At 43.6% G+C, this 20,094-nt stretch overlaps 1 protein-coding gene across 1 annotated transcript in view; it reads left to right on the top strand.

The window, feature by feature from the left end:
* The first annotated feature begins 18,795 nt into the window (after positions 1 to 18,795).
* unc5a (unc-5 netrin receptor A) overlaps positions 18,796 to 20,094 on the top strand; it is a 187,729-nt gene continuing 186,430 nt past the window's right edge. Inside the window, exon 1 of the mRNA XM_037076276.1 lies at positions 18,796 to 18,967. The gene's annotated coding sequence lies outside the window, so the exon portion shown is untranslated. The remainder of the gene's footprint in view (positions 18,968 to 20,094) is intronic.

The following is a 20,094-nucleotide window of genomic DNA, read 5'->3' as shown; positions in this document are numbered from 1 at the left end:
AAAAGGGTACGGCTTCCATCTTGTGTAATCACTTCATTAAAATTTTGAACTTTCCAAGTTTAACTCAAATTTAAAGTAAGGCCACAAATATGAAAAAGAGACAGATACTTTTTTTGTTTTTTCAGAAAGTGCAGTGTTTCAAAGACTGAACCAAACTAGCTGAGGAATAATGTATTTTCACTTTTGATGGTTGAAAACATTTAACATCAAATTTTGAGACTCCACTATGCAGTGTCGGGATCCTCGTTAGAGTGTCTGTGCATGCTGTGTTTCCTCCGCGAGCTCCTGCACCGACTCTGTCATAGTTACACAAGATGAATTCATGGTGTGTAACTCACAGGGATACAGCAAACTCCACTCGCTAATTACACTGATTTAAGGCAGTTGGCAGCCAGCAGTGAGTTTTAGGTGGTGAGTCTGCCACTTTGGTCCTAGCTGTAATATTTCGACAACTGTTGGATGGATTGACATGAAATTCGGAACAGCCATTAATGGTCTCGACAGGAATAGATTCCATTCATGTGACTTTCCTCCGGTGAATTTTTAAAGTGAAATGTCTTGACAACTATTGGATAGATAATTTGGAACAGGTGTTCCCAGTGGATGGACTCTAATACTTCTACTGCTCTACGACAGATGGTTTGGTTATCACCACCTTTATCTTGCCAGCTGTCTGTCACCGTTTGTCGAAGCCTAACTTCAACCAGTCAGATCAACAGTCAGAGAGCCCTGGCACCAATAGAGCCCGTTGGTAAACTGACTGAAGTTAGTTGAGAGAAGAGTGTCCTCCATCAAGGAAAGCCTTCAGTGCTTTTCTTTGCTCTTCTCCTCAGTGAATTACACTCTCCAGTTGATATGACTGATGCTACAGCAGTTATGCTAACCTCTTGTGGAGCAGCCATCATTGATTTCTAACAAACAGTCACTTCTTCTTGCTGGTCTCCACACCTAAACCATGCCTCAAGCTGCCAGTAGTTCCTGATGACATTCAGAGGTCTAGATTTGTGTCTGTAACTTGGACTCAGATTTACCCCCCTCCCCCCCGAGTTGGGGCTGAGCTCATGCCCCAAGCAAGGGAAATTAAATATCTCAGGATCTCTCCTGTCACTTGTTCACTAGTGACAGGGAAATGGAGTGTGAAATGGACGGACAGACCCTATGGAGTTTCCTCCATCGCCTCAGAGATGGGGTGAGGAGCTCAGACATCCAAAGGGAGCTCTGAATAGAGCCGCGGCTCCTTGTCGTCGAAAGAAACGAGCTGAGGTGGTTGATTAAGCGTCTGATCAGGATGTCTCCTTGGCACGTCCCTTTAGAGGATTTTCCAGGCGCGACCCACTGGGAGGAGACCTTCAAGGTCAAGCCAGAATTCACTGGAGGGATTCTCATCTGGCTCCCAGGATTCCCTAGGAGGAGCTGGAAAGCGATGCTGGGGAACAGGACGTCTGCTGCCACCATGACCCAACCCTTGATAAGCAGAGGAAAATGGATGGACAGATGGAAGGACAAAAATAAAGGCTTGTGATTTGGCAGGGAAAACGTCTCATGTTTTAAACTGTTAAAATCCTGAAAAACATAGATAGAACAAAGATAGCAAGAGGCAGGCCTTGTATAGTAACACCTTTGATATTAAATTAGTAGGCCAACACCGGACTTTGTGTCAATTATAGTTGGCCGACCTACCAACCCAAAGCATCAGTTTTTGATGAGTTGAGCTCTTTCTTTCATGCTGCATTAAAACTCCTCCAACAAAAGGCTGTGTAAACACCGTCCAAACACAGCTTTGATGGTCCCACTTGTCAATTTGGCCTCTCTGACACTTTGCACAGTGAAGGGATTCACTTGGCGTGCCTGAACTTGAAGTTGTGTTTCATTGTGAGGGTGTTGTCGAGAGTTGGAGCAGCTAAACTCTGTAGACCGAAGACCCGAATCAATAAACCGAAAGCCGTGCTGACCTATGATCCTCAGACTAGTATTAGTAGCGAGTTACCATCGATGAGATCATTTGTGTATGACTGAAACATAAATTTTAAAAAAAAGGTGCTCTTCATGAGGCATCTTAAAGTAGATGTATTGGTCTTAAAAGAGCTTTTTTTTTTTTACAGTCCAGTGAGAATAGTTCAGGAGTTGACCTGAGAATGGATTTATCCTTCTTTGAGATTCTGTGTGAAGGCAGCGCTCTCAGACTAGGAATCAGTTACAAGGCAACATACTGCACATGCATTATGCCTCTTTTACTGCATGCAGGCATGTGGGTTTTCCACAGATGACGATAAACTCATGCTCATCTGCAGCACAAAGGAGGAAACCCACTGCAGTCGACCACATCGAGCCCTCACAGCCCGGAGAGCTTGCCAGCCGACCAGGGGTTTGACTAGAGTGTGGACAATCGCAAACGCCTCTTTAATTGTTTACTTCACGCAACGAGACCGGCTATGAGATCAACTCATCTTACAGTAATGTCACGGGGGGTTAGCGCGTTGTATTATTCACTCTGTTTACTGTACGAGTGTTTAAAAAATCATGTATGTTTTGGTTCAGGCGTGACTGCTGTAAATATGCGTGGCAGAGAGGAAGAGAGTGGGCGAACGGGGAAGTGAAACCAAACTGAAACTTAATTTGGTCCTGGGTTTCAGTGTGTTCATTCAATTATGAAAAACGGGAGCCGGCACACAGGTAAAGCGCACGTGACAGAAATGTTCACCGGCGAGACTGGCTCAATCTGCGAGGCTTACCTAAGATGTGTAACGCTGTCCTACGTGGTGGCAAGGACAATTTGCCAGGTCTTGAATTTATTCAGTCATAAATCCAAGTACATCCAAATCTCCGTGACATTGGCAGTCCTCCTCGGACCGACTCTCTTTGTTTTTCCCCCCTTTGTTTGTTTTTCAGCTGCGCTACCGTGTTGCATAAATTGCGGGGCATTTTTACATTCTTTTGATGCTCAGATAAACATTGTTACAGCCCTGTCCGTATTTCATAACACGTGTGGCTTGTGTCGGTGGGAGAGTGGCAATTAATTGGAGTCTATTTTTGACTGGCTGGATTTGTGGGTTCAGCCTCGGGAGTGCATGCTGCTGTTTGGTCTCAACTTAACATTCAAAATACCTGCGTTTCCATCAGTCTGACAGCAGCACAGAAGGCTGGTTCTGTCCTCAAACTCTGAAGCCCTTTTGTTTAGCTGCACATTTTGTAAATAGCACTGGGGCTGTAGGAGCTGCTCCAGCTCTGCTGCATCTTGGGTAGTAATGTTTTAGTAAATGTGCTTTTGTTTGTTCGAGTCAGGGCAAGTCGGCAGGTTGTGAGGGGACAGATCTGTTTCTTTGTTGTTTTGGCCTTTGTTCATCCCGACTTGTATTGCTTCAGTTTTTTTTTTGTTTTTGGTTTTTTTCTCCCACCTTTTGTATTAATGCACTGTTTTGTCTTTAATTGAGATTCGGTGTTCAACTTGAAATAAGCTGTTCACGTTCATGCTGTAACAAATATGGATTATCTTTAGAGGTGCAACATGTAAGAACTGGTCACCTGTCAAATTCATACTCCAAACAAATAGGGGGGCAGTTAGGGGGGGCCGCTAACTGCTGCTAACTGGAGCTGTCAGTTATTTTGCGCAGTTATGAGAAACAGTTTGACAAAGGCAAATACATTACTGAGGTGATTCACACAAGTTTGCAGCTAGGGGTGGAAAGTGATATTACAGCACAGGGGCTAGCTGGTATTTGTGCTAATTTCAGTAGATGTCTCAGCAGACTACTTTATAGTTCTACATTTACTTACATTCTGTTGAGAATTTTAACACATTTTTGAATGATTTTAAAGGAAAATTCTTGTAGGAAAATAAGGTGATTAATTCACACAACATGGGGTCATAATGTAATGAAATTAAAGTTTGAAAACTCCTTCATGCCACACGAACATGCATGCACTTACTTATGACAGACAATGAATTTGCGTCAGAGTTAATGTAACCAGCTGCTACTGACAACAATGTGGCTGTTTATATATCTGTAAACACTCCATCCTCTTACGAGCACCAAGTATCAATGAACACAGAGTCCACCTGTCCTCGTCCCACGATCCAGGATGTTGCGGTGGAGACAGGTCTCTGTAAAGATGTGGAGACAACAGATTTCCTGTTGCTCGGCCAGCCTGAGTTCTATTTGTCCATTCAATTTTTCTGTGACCTGACATTAGCCAGGAGCAGCTTTGAGTCCAAACTGGATCCAGGTCCCGATCTGGATCTCTACCCTCTCCACCCTGAGGCAGTCCAGCTGGTCATGCCTGATGGCTGAAAGATGCAAATGGGGCAACGATCATCTTGAAGTCTGCCGCTTGTAATCCAAAACCAGCGCATTCGTCTCCATTTTTGTCAGCAGTAAGGCCAAACACAAAAGTTAAAAAAACAAAAATGTGTTGGTATTTGAAATAGTTACCACCTGCATGCACCACTGTTGCCAGTAGAGTAATCTAAACTAAGAGTAATTAGAGCTTACCATCCCTTATTGTAAAGGAGCTCATAGTTAGTGCCTAGGGAACTATAATATGCAACTACACACAAAAAAAGCAAAACAAGTAAAAGTTTGGACGTTTTTGGTCTCACGTGTAGTCCACTGAAACTGATGGAAGTCAAAATGGGCTCAAATAGGAGCAGGATTTCATGGGAGACTCAAAGTGTCAAAACAACCCTAACCTCTCCGTGGTCTGCTCATTTAATTCAATTAGGCCACACTCCAACTACAGAACTCTTGGTTTTCCTGCAAAAAGATAACACGGCTCAACTTTTGCCAAAACAAAATGCGATCCATGGCTGAATATTTTATCTTCTACACCTTCTTAAAGGCTGTCAACCTTTGCCAGAAGTAAAGTTTGAATAATACAGTTTTGCCGAAACCTTGAGAGTGTTTAACACACTGAATAAATGGATAAGCAGCAGATAAGCGGAATTGTGCTTCAGGAGTTGTTTGAGAAGTTTCCTCAGACATTTTGACTTTTTGTCCAAAGCGAACTCTGTTAAATACCAGGCCGTATCATAATCGGCATGAAGTCAGCAGTTTGCCACAAAAGTAACTGAACTACACCTCAAGTCGGATGCAGGCTTTTAACATCCAGAGGGTATTCACAGATAACTCTGATGGTAATGTTAAATAGCGCTTTTGAAGAACTGGATTCATTGTCGTAAGTTTTTGTATTCAAAGAGCACACCCTGGTCCTAGAGGTGAGCGCACTTCAGGAGTTTGTCTCTCTGTCAGCTCCTCTTACAAGCCGCCATGGCAGAGGGGTCCTCCGTGACCCTCTTTGTCATCGCCTGACACCTGACTCCGCTCGCCCGTTGTCTGTCCGTCGTTCCAGCAGGTTCTGTGCGACAGATTAGCATGATCAAGGTCAGCCTGAGTGCACTGACCTGAGCGAGTCGCCGCAAAGGTGAGTGGATGCACCTGCTGGCCCCCCTGCAGATTGATTTAATTAAGGATATGGCCGCACATTTGTTGCCGGCGGTATTATGAGGCCTGAAGGGAAGGCCAGCAGGAGAGGGGAAAGGAGAAGAGAAGCCACACGTAATCAAAAGGAGAGTGCAGGGGAATTGATGAATGAGCTTTTAATCTGCATAGAAATGGCTGGGTTACGAAATTGAGCTGTGGTCTTCGCGGCCCGGGCCTGATGTATGAAAGCGCAGTGGGATCCTTGTGCAACACACACATACACACACACACACACACTTTTTATTAGAGTATGTTTGTCCTTCCAACACTGACCTTATTCCCGGCCTTAATTAAAGGCGCTCTTAATGACTTCGCTGTCTAACCAAAGCTTTGCTGACTTGTTGGTGCGTGCACATGCTTGTGCGTAAAACGAGAGAGTGCAGCTCTGCCCACTCACCAAATATTGTCCGCACTACATGCGTTCATGTGGGAGACGATTGTAGTTAATATAATTTAACAACATGATGATATGTCGGTGTGTTATCACATGTTTGCCAATACACGTGGAAGGTGTGCCTCGTGTGTGAAAACCCCAGCCACACACTAGCTTGTTTTACACCCTTATTTCATTAACCGGCATGTGTGTAATTGCATTGCAGATGAGTTAAGGCTGCTGAAGTCACTGTGGAGACTCTTTATATGAACCACCATAACCATCTGATTAAAAGGAGGTGCGCTGAAGCTGGGAGTAGCAGGGCAGAGGGAGGCTACTTAATGAGATTTTTAACCCACTAATTCAATAGTCAAAAGTAAACAGTAAGGAGCTGGGGAGCGGAGGGAAAAAAAAAAAAAAAAAAACGCTGGGGGCAAAGCCGGCTAGCATGGGAGCGCGCACGCAATCACTCTTACATTAGGTATGCGCCATTATACTGCAGAGCCAAACCAAGTGAGGATTAGTGCAAAACACGTCTCATTTTCTTTCTGTTCTTCACAGGCCCCTCCTCTCCCTCCTACCTCGCTTTAATCCATCAACCTGAAGACAAATCCTTTTGAACATTCAAAGCAAGAGCCGGGGAAAGGCTGCAACATGATCAATTACAGACTCTCAGCTGCTGTCTCGGTCTACTACGTCATGCAAACACTGGCGCAAACACACATTCGTTTTGTTGATGTTCCCTCGCTCGTTTTCTCCTGCCGTCTCCTTTCAAATCACGCCGACTTTCTTTTCCTAAGCGTCGATAACGCTGCGCCTCTTAAGGGTGCATTTGTGCGAACAGCTCTCACCTGCTCGGTCTGAAAAATCACACGGCAGATTAAAAAAAAAAAAAAAAAAAAAAAAAAAAGTTTACCTCGGTTTTCAGGAAAACTGAGCCCAATCGTTTGTTTCTAACCAGCGAAAAGACAGAGCAATAATCACTTGCAATGTGCCTGTCGCAATGGTGTACCTGTGTAAAAAGGCGCTGATATATTGATGCGTCCCTCCTCGCCTCGCTCCCTAACAAACACTTGGTCTCTTTGCGCGTCCTCTCATTAAGCTATCTTGGTGAAGGCGGGGGATGCAGAGGGTTCAGGGCTCCAGAGTTAATTCCTCTGCTATGTTACCACAGCCGGACGTTTTTTCTTTTTTTTTATTTTCTTTTTTTTTTTTCTCGCATTGTTTCTCTGTGGCCTACATAATGGCCAGTGTTCTGTTGAAAAGGATCCTGAGGGGAGACTCTAATAACCCAGATAGATAGTGCTGTTACATTTCTATCTCAAGGCACTTTGTCTTTGCCTGCCAGCGCCCAGGTGCCTTACTCATAGCATTCACAGCGCTTCCCCTGCCATGTAAATAGTATCTATCACCTGGAGAACAGGTTGAAGCGTGGGGGTGGGAGGGGGCAGGGCGGGGAGGGTAAAGTGGGGCCGCTGGAAGGTTTGAAAAGGGCCAGACTTTTTTTTTTTGTCAGACTGCGCATGAAGATTGCGCTTGCCTGCTTAGTCAAACGTTAGCTGGTGGGATTTTACATGTTTTGCATTGTGCAGTGTGAAGATGATTTTTAAAGAGTGTGCGTGCGTGAGTGTGTCAGAGTGTGTCTGAGATCAAATGTCACGCTCATTCTGAAATATCATTTTGATAGAAAATGGCTCGGTGTTGTCAATGGATGTACTCACGCCGGTGAAATGGACCGTGAAATGCATTAGGGGGCCTCTGTCGCTCGCAACGCTGGTCAGCCATTACATCCTTTATTTTCTCAAGAAGGAAAAAAAAACAGCTTACCGAGATGCATCCAATATCTGCCGCCGCATGCCTGTTGAGTCATCTCGTCCGACCGCAACTGCAACCACAAATAATAAACACCAGCAACAGGAAAATAAGTAAATAAATAATACAATAGAACTCCCTAGGAATGCATTACCCGTCGCCATGCATGAGGATATTTTGAATGAATCCTCAAAAATAATATTTCTTGTAATTTTCTGGCATTATTCATCCAGAATTGTTAGATTATGTAACATTTTGAAACAGCCGTTCACCTTCAAAGTACATTATCTGCATGTGGCAGCTTGGTCTCACTCCCCGGGGGTCAAACACTGTCGTTTTGACGCATCCCTCATGTTTCATACAGACATAGAAGGTACCCTTCAGTGTCTGTATAAGATGTACCAGGCTTTAAAGGAACTTAAATGTAAACCTAAGATGTATGGAAACTGAACTGCCTGGCGTAGCACAGGGAGTGAAAACACTCAACAGGGAGGGCAGAGGCCGGGGTTAAGTGGCGGCTCACACACAGGACCTCCGCCCAGGAGAGTGGGGTTTGTGTCCCGAGAAACCAAATGCAAACGATGGTTCCTGAAAACTTCATCATTTTTATGTCTAAACCTAACAAACAAGGTCTGTGGCAAGGGAAAGCTTTGTCACAGAGATATTAAAGTGTCTGAGGGGGCATGTCGGGTAAAAAGAACACGTCAGCCTCTCTGAAATAAATTGATCCTGTCGTACAGCATATCTTCTCACCAGCTTAACGTCCAAGTCTGAACATTTGTACAGTGCAGATATGAGTTGTTTTTTGGTTTTTTTTTATACGTGCGGTGGCAGGGAAGAAATATCCATCGCAGACGTTCATTTCAGTGTGTTTTTGATTTGGTAGTTTGAGGTCTGAGAGTGTTGTTTCGTGACCATTGAGTTGTGAAGTGGCCTTCATCTACATTCTGTTTAATGCCGCTCTATTGCTCTGATTTGCATTGGTGATCTGCATAGCTGATGACTTGTTTAACAGTGCGGTTGGGTTACTTGCAGTGATTTTGCTTCATTCACCTACTGTAAAAAAAATATGTGACCCATACTGCTGACCTGGAAACTGCGATGTAAAGCAATTAAGAAATGAATGCATGTGATAAGGTGTTCCAGTTAAAAGCACTTCAAGGTCTGAATCATGGAAGGTGCATCAATGACGAGCAGGAGAAGCGTTTTTTGCTTTAGTAGGACAGATATTTGTCTGTATATGAATGTACACAGACAGAAAATTGCAGGAACGAAATCGCTAGAATTCGTGAAAAAAAGCAAGTTATGATAGATAAGTCTCCAAAGTTGTAATACAAATAGATAGCCGCCACTGACGTTTAAGGATACTTGTTAATAAGTTGGCATCATGCCAGCATACATCACTTCGTCCTCTGTGCAAACACCGAATTTGTGAAAACTGCAGTTAGCTGTTGTGCTGCACACGCTGAAATAGCCCAACACACATTAAAAGATAACACAATTATAGTTAAGCGAAACCAAAAGCAAGGACCACTCCTCTCCAACGTCCATTTTGTTGCTTGTTTGCCTCTTGTCAATCACGTCTGCATGTATTTATTCTGTTTTGTCTTGACGTCACTGAAAATGAGGGCATGTCCTTCACCATTCTTCAATATCGAACTGCAGCTTGAATGAATAGTTTAAAAAAAAAGATAATTTATATATATATATATATATATATATATATATATATATATATATATATATATATATATATATATAGCGCCTAAATCCAAATCTAATTCTTTGACTGCTGCTGTCATTTCGTTTGACACGAGAGAAGTTCCCAGTTCTGATGAGCTGCTGCTTTTTCTGGTCCCATCCAATTTTAACCTCCCATTAAAGAAATGTAACTGTACCTCAGCTATCAGCTGTATGGCCAGAGATGAGATGGGTTTGAGCGGCAATCTGTCGAGGAGGTCTCCAGTGTACAATTACGACAAGAGCATGGGGCCTCTGCTGCTTTGGCAGATGATAGAAGGTGACCTGATTAACCTGCAAATTGACATTAAGCATCAAGAGTCTGCCTTGGCATGCCACCTAATATGATCACGGGGTTAATTAAGCACTTAACACATGAAATTGAATGTAGAACCTGTGTAATAGGATGTTGACCAGGATGAGGGACAAATAATTCCTTGCAAAGGGAAAGCGGAGCATCACAACCATAAAATTAAATGGAAATTCAGATTCAATCTTGTATCTTATAACTCCACCCTGAGAGGCAACATGTGTTCGACGTAGTAAATACATTTAAGCTGGTTTTTAAAGGCATCCCTCGGCCATTATTGAACAGATGCTGGTTTCTCTTCTGTTACTTTGGTGTGAGCAATAGTTGAGAATGATGAAACTCTGGGGGCTTTGTCTGGCCTGGCATGACGGATGACTCTGCCTTGAAAATAGGGCATTGTCCCCCACTATCATTTATTATGAGTGTTGGCCAGGTTTGATGGAGGGAGCCAGGCAGTTGGGAGCGTACATCATTCATCCAGAATGAGGGGCTGTGCCGGGCCGGGCGGAGATCTGCTCTTTTCGCCAGCAGCGGAGGAGCTCCCGCAAAACTTGATCAGAGCACGACTCGTGTACGCAGCGACGATCATCCAGGCGGACTGTGAGGAACCAACAGTCACGCTGTGGACCAAAACAAGTCGCGTCGTCCCTGGAATTGGTTCTAAATACGAAGACGAGCTCACTTGGGGCTGCGTTTGCATGAATTCGGTGTTTTGCTGTTGAAAAATGTGTCTGCCAGTGTAGCATAATGTCACACCTCCAAAGAACAGCCAACCCGAAGCTGTTACCACAAACTGTTGATTTTTGAATAGACGGCTTGCGTGCCATTTGCTCCAAATTGGGTGCCAATGTGTGAGCTTGAGCTTGGATTTATAGTTATGTGGCGATCGGTTAGTTGACCACCAAACTGGTATAATTGAGGAGCCAACAATGCCACCTTGGGATTTCACCCAAGGAATAATACTTACACCTCAGACTAACATGGACATTCAAAGCCACAGAGGTTTGTGATACTTATGAGGCTAGAGACGTGGTTCCATTTAATAATAATTCTTTATTTTAAACAAACATATGAATGAAAGGCCAGTAACACAACAAAGACAATTATGGAAGGAGGGGGAAAACGAATGGCTGAAGCTGAGGCTCACCAGTGGAGGCCCCAAACACACACACGTGGAGGATCACACCAGGGGTCGACAACACAGCACACAATGAGGGGACACCACCGCCGACGGGCACCAACCACCACCACCACCCCCTTTCAACTCTCAGCCTCTACAGAAAGGGAACAAACATGACAATCAGTGGGACATCACTCATGCAAGTAAACAAAACACTGGGTCACACTGGCCACAATGCTGCAAAGAAATTAAGGGGAAATTAAGAAATTAACAAAACAAGATAGGATAAAGGAAATAAACAGAATCAACTACACATTCAATAATAATGGCAACAAGCCAGTTTGCAATTAAACACTCACAGAATGAAAAGTTAAGCCCCACTGATTGCACACACACTATACTGAAATGGCCCAAACTGAAATAGAGTTTGTAAGCAAAAAGCCACCCTGAGCAAGGACAATAGTAGGTGAAACAAGGGTAGGAAAAATAGCAGCATAGGGATAGATTGGCCACAGGCATCTACAAAACAGCTAGTTTTCGACATGCTAACTGTTACGGCCTCCTCTGATAATTTAAATACAGCGGCTCAATAGGGTTGGAGGAAGTAACATATTAAAAGACGCCACACACAAAGACCTGAATTAATCAAGCTTTATTGTAGAATTACCAGAAGAAGAAACCCCACGAACAAACAAAAAAGAGCTGGAGACCCCAGCCAAAAAGAGCAAAAAGAAGGGAAGATGCCAGCCATGCAGTGAGCCGTCGCTCCCACGCGTCCCCCTAACCTGCCCATAGGGCAGCTAGACCTAAAACAAAAAGACACGAATAACTGAGCTACCGGTGATCTCCAGCCAAAAAAGATCACAACAAAAACACGACCAGATACCCCAGCAGCTTATAAGCGCGAGGGGTTTTCCAACCTGGTTGGAACCACAGAGCCAAAAAGGGGTGAGGAGAGAAGCCTCCTCGCAGGTGTGCTGCTGCCCATCTGTGTGTGATCTCCCCTCTCTTGTCCCTGCACTCTGGCCCTTATAACACCTCCCCCACTCCACCAGAGCACCAATTACCCACAGGTGTGCCCAGGTAGAGAGGGAGGAGGTGCTACATGAAAACAGAGAGAGAGAGAGAGAGAGAGAGAGAGAGAGAGAGAGAGAGAGACACTAACACAGATCACTGAAGGCACAACCCGTACAACCACTATTACACCTGCGGCAGTGGACATCGGCGCACCGGAAATGACGTGTGGTTTCGGCGACAGAAGGAGAGACTGTGGGACCCCTACCTGTCTTTGTAGGCTGCCTGCATGCAGTGATTGGCAGTCAATCAACGAGCCAACGTATGGGATCACAGGAACTGAGGCAGAATGTGCTGCAGCCCCATTCTGCTACAGTTAGGTACACAGATCTGCCAAGGGGATGTGTTAGCTGACTGATTGAGTGAAATAGGGCAAGGTACTCTGTCTCAGATGTCACTCGAGGGTACATTCTGCTAATGTATCCAGCTGTCTATCTCTTAACATATCTCAGTGGAAGAATGGGACTCAGTTGGAGCAATTGCTCCCCACCTATCATCAATCAGGGTTTTCCACAGCTGACGCTGGCCACATTTTCCGCAAATACATATATACACGAATAATCTCCGGCAGGTCCCCTGTAAAGTCTCTCAACCACACGAGCAAACAAAAAAGAAAACCAGCCACAAAGTACCTCTATAGCTCATGCCAGTGTTGAGGTACACAGCGAGGGGGGGGTTGAATCTATTTTTTTAGGTTCAGACGGTTTGCCATCTGCAGTGCACCTTAATATTTTATTAGGCTGCATGTTTAATGCACAAATCTCGAAATCTGAGCGTTTCTGTCAGTAAAACAATAACCTAGCCATTTGTGATTACATGGAGCCACTCTGCTGCCAGAACAATGCAGAAATGTTCCTTTTTCTCAGATAACCTGCTGAGGGAGCAGAAAAACCCCCCGGCAAGCTACAGTAACTTCAGAAAAAAAAAAAAAGCTCTTTGAGTCTGGTTACAAACAAATAACCGGTAATGACGGATCGGCTGAGCGAGGCAGCCAATTAACTGTCATTAACGCAATCAAAGTGCTCGCAGGAAAAATAGCTATAATGATAGCTGTGTGAGTTCTGCCAGTTTGCGTGGAAGTCTGTGATTGTGCGCGGGTGAGCGCGCGCAGATGTGTGTGGAAGGGTGTGTGCGACGGGAGGGCACTCAGGGTTGCCTAACACCTTCTTAATAAATCCCTTTATATGCACAGTCTATCCGTTGCCTCTTATTGACATGCATCTCCCAGCCAAACGAGCTTGTTTACTTCACTTCAGCGACAGTGTAGTAGGCACTTTGTTACTGGGCAGTGTGGTGATGGATAGCCACAGTGACGGACATTTATTAGCGTGGTTTTTCAGATAGGCCCACGAGTGCTGCTCTTGACAGAAATAATCCTTGTCAATAGAGAAGATGCTGCCCTCCCTGTGCCAGCGCCGCCGCGCTGCACTCAAACGTCTCCCCGACCTCAAAGTCTGGAACCCGGCGAGCGGAGACAGTTTGGCTCGCGCTCACTTCTTACTCCGGCACAAACACAAAATGCTGCTGGATTGTATCATTTCATTGATGAGGCTGTCATCAGCGGAGAACAACACATTCATTATTTCGCCAGTAACAGGGGCAGACAACTGAGATGAGAGCAAAGTTGTCAAAATAAGACGCGAGGAGCATTTTAAAATCAATTCTCAATCGAGTCATATGTAGATGGGTGATTTTTCATACCTTGTTGAGTGCTGCATTTTCACACAGGTTTCATTGTACCCACGCTGCAACTGGGATTCTTTAAAGAAACATCATGTAACTATGCAATGTGATGGTACAGTGTCATGTAACAGGGTGAATGGTGTTCCTATCACTGTTATGACGTGGTGAGTTTAGCACCTGCATAGTGACAAGAGCTCCACACAGGCTGGAGGACTCACGAGCATGACTCACACGGTATATATCAGAATGTCCTTTAATACACGCCTGGGGTCAACACACAGGATGGCAGTCAGATAAGGCAAACAATCAAGAAAGGCGAGGCAAAAAGTGCACAGGCAAAGATATAAAAAAAAAAACAGCGACACTACACTGGGGATGAATGATAGAACGCTCACCACCGGGGACAAAGGTGGAAGAGGGGAGCACACAGACTGTCCATACGTACCCACAGAAGGCATTTCTTGAAACAAAGCTTTTTCTGTGTTGTTTTGCCCTTACGTACACACATTTGAGGTCACTGAAAATGAGCTTTTGTAAAGAGGAACACGGATATTAAGACATCTGGACAGGCAGAGAGGGAGAAACAATGATGCAAACAAACAAACACATTCATCACTGTTCGTAGCGTCATTGGTGAATATGAACTTGAAGTATGCGTTATGTTACTGGACCTGTTACTGGACATGAGCCCGGAAACGTGACCCGAGCAGCAGAACAAGACATTATACATCACGTCTGACAAACTGCTACCGTACTGGGTTTTGAATTTAAATTGCACGGCATCGTCACTTTAATTATACATAATATTCAGAGAAAAATGTAAGCTCAGTCCATATATACCTGTCAAATATAGTAAAGTCCTATCAATTATTTCTCCATGTTAAATATTACAGATATAACATAAATATTAAATCATTTATAATGTGCAAGTCTGTACTTTTGAAATCAAACTGCTCCACATCATCGTCAGTTATCTGCAGAATTATTCCCTCCATTTTGAACAACAATCACATTATTTCATCTGTCGAGCTCTATAGAAATTGTGGCGATAACCCTGCACACGCTTTTGGGAGAATAACAAAACGCAGATAAGGTCGTTTTCATTGTTGTACTATCTCAAAGTTTTGTTCTTACGCAAAAAAAGCTTCAGTTGTTTTTTTTTTTTTCTTTTTCTGATGAATTAAGTGGGTGAGTTAGATATTACACAGTGCCTATCAGCTCAAAGGAAACATTTATTCATCAGATGATTCTACTTCACATATGTCCTCGCTTGGAAAAAAAAGTGAAGCCAACTTTCATTATCACAATTTCCCTCAGAGTCCACTGAATCTAAGAGGAAGGGGGGAAAAAAGTGTCATGCAAGTGTAAAACGCCTGAGAGAAGAGACTCTCATTGTCAGATTGCAGCTTTATTTCAGGCCCGGCCTGGAAGGGCTCTCTGATTAGATGAGCAGAGGGTCACATAATATGCATTTCATAGCTGTGAGCCGTCGTGTTTGACTGACTGGCATGTATCTGTTCATAAAACTCCCATCTACTATTTAACTGTCAGCTCCCAGTGTTTCATGTTACATTGATCATCGGCCCTTTCCCGAGCTTGAATACATTAGTTCGTCCACTGGATTCAAAGCGCTGATGGAATCAATTCATCCGGTAATGAGAGTTTTAAAATAATAACCTCATTTCGTTCTGCCGTACCTCTCGTGTTTTTATAATATATAAATATTGACAAGGCGTTGCTAAATGAATAGAAAATATGATAAGCATTTCTCCAACACCCTCTTGGACCGCCAGTGCTACTCATGGACTAATTAGTCTTCTTCCAGACCAACTTTAGGGTTTTGGCGCATGAGAGCTCAGAGGAGCAGCAGCCGGAAACAGCCGGGCAAGACTGCCGCTGGGCTTGTGGGGAGGCACACACTGAAAGCGCATTGTTAAAAAGTAATTATCTTCTCATATAAACCCAAAGTGTTGAGGAGAGTGTATGATACGGGACACAAATGCTTAAATTCAAGACAAAACAGCGTAATAATAAGCTACATTTGCGACAAACTGAGTCGCTAATTTCTTGTTAGGCATTAGGGACTGGAGGGAAGAAAACCTGTGCAGCATTAGAGGTCAAAGTGCAATTAAAATTAATTTACCTTGACAAAAAGTAATTTAGACGTTGGTTTGATAAATGAGTGCTGGCGGATTAAGGTAATTAACTAGATATGTTAATTTTCAGTTATCTTTGGGTTGGTTTAAGAAATCAATGATTCCCCTGGGCGATGCTGCGGGCTGTGGCTGCCAATCTAGATGTCCAGAGACCTCGTGTGACCAAAGGCGCCATGCCGGCATTAGAATAGAAATGTACCACATTAAATTACATTTGCCTTAGCCTTTGCAACCTTGAGTACTGGCCAAGGATTTCGACAGACTGCTAACAACACCATTAGAGATGAGGGGTTATCCTCAGGGCCTCGTACACCGGATTATTAAGGTGCTTCTAAAACTGGGCAGTAACCATATTTTTTTCTTTCACATAACATTTTTAAGGGACCAATCAAACAACGCGGGATAATGATCGTCTCAGGCTGACAGGCATCCCTTCGCACATTGTGTGTTCGCTCCAAGACCTTATTTTTCAAATTTAGCGGTGATTAAATGACTGCACCTGTACCAGTAGTATTACATATTAACGAGAAGGATATTCCAACTGATTGCAGATGAGTGCGACTCAGCCATGAAGTGTGCAGTATGTATTTTATCCCATAATATCTGCAATTTTATAAGCTTAAACTTGAGTGAAACTAGCTGGGAGAGAGGCTAATAAAGCACTGAGACAGCCTGCGGGGCAGCTTCAGGAGCGATGGGAGTCCATTATAGAGCCTCTGCAGAGCTCTAACAGGTACCACTGCAAGCCATATGTCAGGTGCTACTGAATCAAATTTTTGGTCTGGATGCCCTAATTATAAAATATCTCCTGGTGTAAGGGCGACATGCCATTGCCATGGCGTTGCTATGGATGCAACAACTCGGAGATGCTATGCTTAGCTCCCATCTGCCATACAGGGGGCGTGAAAAGTCAAGCACCTGCAGTGCGTGACTGACATTTCAGCACGATGCACTAAAGCCACAGACTAAAGTCGCAATGACCAGCAGCCTAATAAGGAATCTATGACACAAGTCTGGACACAGAGGGGCTGAAATCCTCAAATCCCAATCTATTGGATTTTTTATCTGCCGTGGATCAGGCCCAACCCCATCATTTTGAAACTCCATCCTTCCTGCCTGCTCAGAATGTCTGAGGACTGTGATTGATTGTATTTGATGGACTGTGTGCTAAAAGCAACCTTGCGCGTGCATAACCACTCGGGTTCTTTGAGCAAAGAGATCCAAGGACAACTTAACTTCACAATCACCGATGAAAGCGAGAAAAGAAATACAAACAATGCACCACTCCTTTATCACTTTATGGATTTCTGTCTCTTCAGGTGTAATCCAATCTGCATGGATGTTCCCTGAACTCTTCTTTCATCTCACAGAGAGACTTTAAAAAGAGAAGGATGGAGGACTGATGGAATCAAACATGACTGGCAAGTGAAACGGTGAAACCGCCTTTAATAGGTAGATAGATTGCTTTTAGATTTGTTTTAGTTTTGACGCCCCATCAGCTCGAAGAATTCGTCGCTCCCTAAGCGCCAGCGTCTACAAATCTTTGTCTCATCACGCGTGACATTTATTCATCTGCTCGGGGGCAAAATGACAGGAAAGGGAACCAGTAATTGTGTTAAATATGTTGTATAATGAGAGAGGGAGAAACTTGAAGTTATTCTAGCCGGAGGTTAGTGTTGCAAGGACGCGGAAGGTATGACTGTTCACAAACACCAACACAAACACCCAAACATGTCAGTAAAGTTATATAAGCAATACAATATAAGAATTGTATTCACTGTGTGACATAATGTATATGACTAGGCTGATGCTTATTTTGCCTGGCATTCCACAGGAGAAGAGGCACAGCACATTTGAAGAATTAATATAACTACGCTACAAGGTGATGCCAGGTGGTGTCAGTCACTGAGTCCAACACGCTGGTCTAGTCTGAACCAGCAACTAGGCCTTTTGAACGGATAGCTTTGAAATGTTGTACAAACATTGATGGTCCCCACAGGATCAGGCTACAGTGATTCCATGAGTCTCTTGTGCCACCAGTGGGTCAGAGTTTTCACTTTCAATATAAATATCTCAAAAACTGGACACAGGCCCCTCAGTCTTATCTGTAGTCTAAATAGGACAATGCTAGCATGCAAAATAAAAATGGTGACCGTGGTCACACATGTTCAGCATGTTAACGTCGAGGACATGAGCATGGTATTATGCTAATGTTAGCGTTTTATTCAAAAGTAAAGCTGTAACATGCGCTCGCAGAGTGGCTAATACTGCTGACGACTTGTCGATGTGATCAGCTGATTATGGTGTGTTCAGCCAGAATGAGAGGTTTGTGTATTTTATGGGTTTTAACATAAAGTCAGTGGAAAGACCTGAGTGAGAATAGTCAGATGCAAATCAGACAACTGCTGAAAACAGCTGAGCAGATGCTGGAGGAGCTCGCAGGCCCTAGTGGGCCATTTGGGTTCGTCAGGCTATCACAGGTCCATATGATTGTTGCAGCCAAGCGGCCTTAAAATCTCCTCTGGCAGTGGCTTTCTAAGCATTAATAATGTTGTTACGCTACTAAATCATGGCCTAAATTCTCCAAGAAATGTGTCCATTACCAACATCTAGAATTATCAGTATTGAAATAATACATATGTGTCTCTACCACAGTCATGGTTACCCTCTACAGGTACAGTCACAAACTTTTATATTAGTCTGCATTATTTTGTTGCGAAATGTCTTATTCAAATGTTCAAAAGCGTGCATGTATTGAAAGAAAACAAATATACCTGTATGTTTTTTTATTTGATTATTTGTTTGCAAAAGTTAAAATGAAGCAATGCCTTCTGGGAATTTCAAGACTGAAGCGAGTGGACCGTGTCTGCGTGGTTGTTGGAAATTGGGGATTGGAAGTTGGAAGTTAACTGAGATTAAGCTAGCTAAATAAATAAATAAATAAATAAATAAATAAAAATTAATCAAGGTATCAAGCGACACAAGGGGGGAGCGGAGAAAAAGCCAGAGAAATCTAACACAGCACTGTTGGCTGACGGTGAAAAATGCTGCAAACTGACTGAGTTGTTTTTAAAATCAAGCGCAGCTTCGGCTAACAGCACTAGCGCCTATGATGCTAGCACTAATGTTAGCGACACAGCTGAGCCAGCACACCAGGGAGCAAGACAGGACAGTGGACGAACAAGAGGAGGATGAAGAGGTAGACATGGATAACGGATGACGGTAAGACAGGTGTTTATTATGGAGTGGCTGGCTCTGGTGATTTATGAATTTTTTTATGCACTGTTTTGTTGCATTGGAGTTTAGGTTCACCATCACTGGGGCATCAACAGTGCGTGTTGTTTCCGTGCGTGTTTCCGTCTTTCTGTCTATGATGCCAGGGCCGGTTTTTTGTTCCCAGTCCGTCACTGGGCGGATAGATACAGTATGTTTAACGCAAACACGCGCAAATGATCCAGGGCTCAAATATGGAGAGAAGAACGTACAGCTACGTACATTTTCGGTTAAAATATATCTGAAGTCAATCAAACGTTCAAATTCAAGGAAACGTTGTAAGGTCTTAATCGGCGACCAAGAGGAAGGCACTGTTCCCCTGGCTAAACTTTTGGATTTGGAACATTGTTGGAGACATGAGGGATAATGTGAGTACATAACTCACCAAAATGTTTCATTTTTTTCAAGTTTGAGACATTAGCTACATTCATTAGCTAGTAATGAAGAACTCCTGTGTATTTTATCCCTAGTACAAACTTTCAGTGCAGCTTCTGTTTATACTCCTTAATTTAATACCAATAATGCTACAAGTGTAATGCGAATGTATATGACAGATCCCCTGGTACTTAAAATCCCTCAAACAATCCTTTTCATGTATTGCACAATAAAGTAGATGTAGTTAATTAATGATGTAGATTAAATTCCACCTCTGATAAATAATTTGTTGCAACAATGTTATTCCACAGCTCGTCTCCACCACTACTTCACATCAGGCTTTGAAGCACGCAGCCCCACGGAGCCTGTTTTAATCTTATTTGGTATTTGAAATGAACGGATCGATGCAGCTGCCCTCATTGAGGGATACTGTATCCAGACATGTTCAAGAGCATCCTTATCTCGGCGTGCCTCTCAGGCACCACAAGCCCACAGTTACGATCTAAGTTTGGATGTTAACATGCGCACCTCCGCAAAAACTTCGACACTCACAAATCCTGAAAAGGAAGTGGAATTATCTCAGTGCCCAGGGTGCACACACAGACGGCGCAGGGGGAACAAAATGCACTGCTCTCCTGTGCTTTGTGCAGATAACAGAGCAGGCCCACATTATCTAAAATGCACAGCGCTCTGATAAGATT

This window comes from Acanthopagrus latus, chromosome 18 (genome assembly GCF_904848185.1).
Source record: "Acanthopagrus latus isolate v.2019 chromosome 18, fAcaLat1.1, whole genome shotgun sequence".
Classification (NCBI taxonomy): domain Eukaryota; kingdom Metazoa; phylum Chordata; class Actinopteri; order Spariformes; family Sparidae; genus Acanthopagrus; species Acanthopagrus latus.
This window is presented reverse-complemented; position numbering and strand designations above follow the sequence as displayed.